Below are 5013 nucleotides of genomic sequence, written 5' to 3'. Positions count from 1 at the left end.
AGCTTTTTGGTTTTCTTTTATGAGTACTTCCACAATGTCGGGCTTAGTTGGTTGTGCTATGATGATTCCTTTCTCAGCATTGTGGGTGCTACAGCTGGGGTTGATATAATGTCCAACATCATTCAGGTCCACTGCATCGACAGAAAATGCATCCCTGTCATCACTGCGTTGACTGTCTTTGCTTTGATCCTCATTGCTTTCATCTTTCTTTGCTACTGCACTTGACAAAATCTCAAGTTTTAGCTCCACATTCAATTTTGTATGACGATACATCTTCGCTTCAGTTGGTGATGCCATTAGCTCGCCGCCATATACCTGCATTTCGAGACAGTATGTTAGTTAGATAGTTCCTCGTCTCACTATGTGAATAAGCACAATATATTTGGTTGTACTTCTACCTCATTTAAACCTAGCTTAGCCAAAGTTATGGACTTTATGTTGCTATGTAAGGCTGTGAGGTCCCATTTTACGCATCGTGGAATGGCATTGGGGTTGCGGGGTTGTAAGATTGTTGTATGCTCACACAGCCAATACTTAAACAAATAACAAATATCAGTAATTTGAATGTTCATACGAATTAACATTGATGTGAATGTTTACACCACTGGTGTAGTAATGTGAATGTTCACAGTGCACCACTAGGCCAGTAATGTGAATGTTTACATCACTTAAAACTGATGTGAATGTTCACGTCTGTTGATGTGAATGTTCACGTCTGCTAATGTGGAGTAATGTTACTGATGTGAATGTTCACATTTCCTAATGTTGAGTGATACTACTGATGTGAATGTTCACAACTGTTAATGTGAGTGATATTACAGACGTGAATGTTCACAACTGTTAGTGTCAGTGCTATTACTGATGTGAATGCTCACATTTGCTAATGGTAGGTGATGATACTGATGTGAATGTTCACATCTGTTCATGTCAGTGCTATTACTATGTGAATGCTTACATTTTGCTAATGGTGAGTGATGTTACCGATGTGAATATTCACATCTGGTAATGTGAGTGGTACAACTGATGTGAATGTTCACATCTATTAATGTGAATGTTTACACCAGGATCTACTAATGTGTGTTTGTACATTACTGAAACAGTAATGCGAATGTTTTCATCAATGTTGTCAACTTCCACACCAAAGCTGAGAAATGTGAACATTCACATCAGAGTGTTCAGAGCCCGTATATGTTCATATTAAACATAGGATAAGTTTTATGAGATTTGATTTACCATTAACAACATCACACATCCGGTGACTCGTCCTGGTTTTCCACAGTTTTGGCCCAATGAACCCATCAAGGTTGCCCGGATGCTCTCAGCCCAATCATACTCGATCATCTTGTGTAATGCGTCCATGTATGAGTAGAAAACCCATCCAATTGTTTCTCCGGATGTAGAAAAGAATAGCTTGACGCATGCATACATGCAAACTAATCTTGCGACCTCCTCATCGTCATGTTTTTTTGTGCCCTTCAATGCTTCCCTCAGAATTTCTCGTATTTTGGCAGCACTTAACCGACTAACATCCTTGCACATTTGGTGTATGATGCCGGTTGTTGGTTTTGCACCATAAGAGAGGTCCATCGACTTGGTGCCGCAGTCCACCCCAAAAATCAGTGATACGTCGCTTCTAAAAATCTGGATGTTCTTATCCCCAATGTAAAACCTTCCACTAGATTGCTTGAATGTTTGTACTATACGTACAATGACATCATCATATTTCATGCAGTGGTTGAGGTCGATTTCGTTACTGATCAAGCTATCAAATAATGGCCAGAATGGTGTTTTTCTAAGGCACTTCAATTGGCCACTTGTAAATTTTGTATCTTTTAACAGTTTGACCAATCTAGTTATATTTGACCGGTAGTTTACTTTTTTCATGTTCACTTCTTCAGGAACAGCTGTTTGATCAGGCTTGGTTTTGGAACGGGATTCCCCTCGCTTTCGCTTGCCATCAACTTTATGAGGAAGACCTGTGTGTTCAAATGAGCACATATAATTGGTTGAAACACAGAGGATGGAACCCGAAGCACCAAACAACATTCAACAACCAGCATTGACAGTAATTGGAACATTCACATCATTGTACACTGATGTGAATGTTCACATCAGTGTTTATTACTATAAGTTTACACAGTAATCAATACTAATGTGAATGTTCACATCATCCATGTTTGAAAAATAAATTCCAAAAACGACAACAGTTACTGGGAAATGTAAATGTTTACATGGGTGATCACATTATGTTATAATTTGCAAAAAACAAAGGGGGGAACCAACAGCGCCAAACTACACCCAATAACACAAACAACTTGGGCATTGATGTCACAATGTGAATGTTTACATCATACTCCATCACAGTGTTGAGTGAAGTTTGGGGGTTCTGACATTAATGTGAACATTCACATGATGTGAATGTTCACATCAGTGTGTACTACTCTAAGTTTACCCAGTACACAATAGTAATGTGAATGTTCACATCATCCATGTTTGAGAAATAAATTTCGAACACGACAACAGTTACTGGGCAATGTGAATGCTTACATGGGTGATCACATTATGTTATAATTTGCTAAAAATCAAAGGGGGGAACCAACAGCGCCAAACTACACCCAATAACACAAACAACTTGGGCATTGATGTCACAATGTGAATGTTTACATCATACTCCATCACAGTATTGAGTGAAGTTTGGGAGTTTCGACATTAGTGTACTACTCTAAGTTTACCCAGTACTCAATAGTAATGTGAATGTTCACATCATCCATGTTTGAGAAATAAATTTCGAACACGACAACAGTTACTGGCCAATGTGAATGCTTACATGGGTGATCACATTATGTTATAATTTGCTAAAAATCAAAAGGGGGAACCAACAGCGCCAAACTATACCCAATAACACAAACAACTTGGGCATTGATGTCATAATGTGAATGTTTATATCATACTCCATCACAGTGTTGAGTGAAGTTTGGGGGTTCTGACATTAATGTGAACATTCACATACTACTCTAAGTTTACCCAGTACTCAATAGTAATGTGAATGTTCACATCATCCATGTTTGAGAAATAAATTTCGAACACGACAACAGTTACTGGCCAATGTGAATGCTTACATGGGTGATCACATTATGTTATAATTTGCTAAAAATCAAAGGGGGGAACCAACAGTGCCAAACTACACCCAATAACACAAACAACTTGGGCATTGATGTCACAATGTGAATGTTTATATCATACTCCATCACAGTGTTGAGTGAAGTTTGGGGGTTCTGACATTAATGTGAACATTCACATGATGTGAATGTTTACATCAGTGTGTACTACTCTAAGTTTACCCAGTACTCAATAGTAATGTGAATGTTGAGATCATTCATGTGTGCAAAAACAAATCCTAAAAACTACAACAGTTAGAGGGCAATGTGAATGTTTACATGGGTGATCACATTATGTAATAATTTGCTAAAAATCATAGGGGGGAACCAACTGCACCAAACAACACCCAACAACACAAACAAGTCCAACATTGATGTCACACTGTGAATATTTACATCACATTCCATCACATTGTTGAGTGAAGTTTGGGGGTTCTGTGGACATAAAAAATGAACAATATCAACAGTGATAGTAATATGAACATTCACATCATCATACACTGATGTGAATGTTCACATCATTATACACTGCTATGAATATTCACATCAGTGTCTACTACTGTAAGTTTAGCGAGTAATCAACACTAATGTGAATGTTCACATCATCTATTTTTACAAAATTAATTCTGAAAGCATCTATGTTTACAAATTCAAATCCGAAAACCAGAAGGTGTATGTATACATCAATGATGACATTATGATTGAAAAGCAGAAGGTGGAATTGTATTCCTTACTTTTGTTCGTTATGGTTGGTGGGTATGGATCACACTCAGTGGATAAAATAAACTCAATGGGGTGACAAGAATCTTCCGATGTGAAGCTTCGCAGTGGTGAGACGAAGAGGAATCTGGGGTCGATGGTGGACGGTGGACGACGAGGACGTTGGTGAGGCGATGTGAATCTAGGGTTACTGGAGGCAATATCAGTATCGTTTCGTCGATTGAGTTTTTGTTTTGGAAATTTTGTGGATTGAATATTTTGAATAGGAATGGGTTTTTGCAGAATCGGTTTCACGCGGGAGAGGCGGAGAGGGTTATTTCGTCCTTTAACAATTAATGGAGCTAATGGAATATTCAGAAATAGTTTGGGTTTTATGGAACAAAACAGTTATAAATAGGATTTATTAAAAAATGACCCAAAAAAATTAGAATCTGAATTAACAAAATTAAAAATTACGAAATTATTTTGCTACAATAATCAAATCTTGAGATTTGTTTGTAATATCTTAAAATTTTAGAATTTATTTTATTATAATGGTCAAATTTTAAGAATCTTTTTGTATTTTCCTCAGGAAGTTTAAATCCTATTATAATGGTCAAATTCTCCTCTCTTTTTTTTTTTTTATTTTAATAATTTCTCTCCAATAAATTTTGAATAGGAAAAGAAAAACGTCGACAGCAGGATTCGAACCTGCGCAGGCAAAGCCCAACAGATTTCGAGTCTGTCTCCTTAACCACTCGGACATATCGACTCTCATAACCCTTTGTTCCTAACTTATTCATTAATGTCTTGTAACAAAAATTTAAGATTTCTCTCAAAAAATGATGCAAGGGTGATAACTAATAAGACAACTGTTAACTATTATAATTAGTCTCGTCTTATTTTATATTTTTTAATGGACTAACTATTACATTAATTATTTTAACAAAAATAATAGTTGAGCAAATTACAAACACCCTCCTCGAGGTTTGGTGAAAATACAGATTCTCCCTTGAGGTTTGAGAAATTACATCCCGCTCCCTGAGGTTTATATTTTCATAACAAATTACCCCCTGAGGTTTTTATTTTCATACAGATTCTCCCCTAATTTCTCCTAATTTGTTATGAAAATTTAACCATCAAGGGGCAATTTGTA

The 5013-nt window shown here is 36.7% G+C and overlaps 1 non-coding gene across 1 annotated transcript; it reads right to left on the bottom strand.

Moving 5' to 3' along the window:
• Positions 1-4547: 4547 nt before the first annotated feature.
• On the bottom strand, positions 4548-4629 carry TRNAS-CGA (transfer RNA serine (anticodon CGA)). Its single transcript has one exon. It is a non-coding gene; the product is annotated as a tRNA-Ser (tRNA).
• Positions 4630-5013: the final 384 nt, after the last annotated feature.

This window comes from Camellia sinensis, chromosome 15 (assembly GCF_055761805.1).
Source record: "Camellia sinensis isolate YWXY chromosome 15, ASM5576180v1, whole genome shotgun sequence".
Lineage (NCBI taxonomy): Eukaryota > Viridiplantae > Streptophyta > Magnoliopsida > Ericales > Theaceae > Camellia > Camellia sinensis.
Note: the sequence above shows the minus strand (reverse complement) of the source record. Positions and strands in the feature narration are given on the sequence as shown.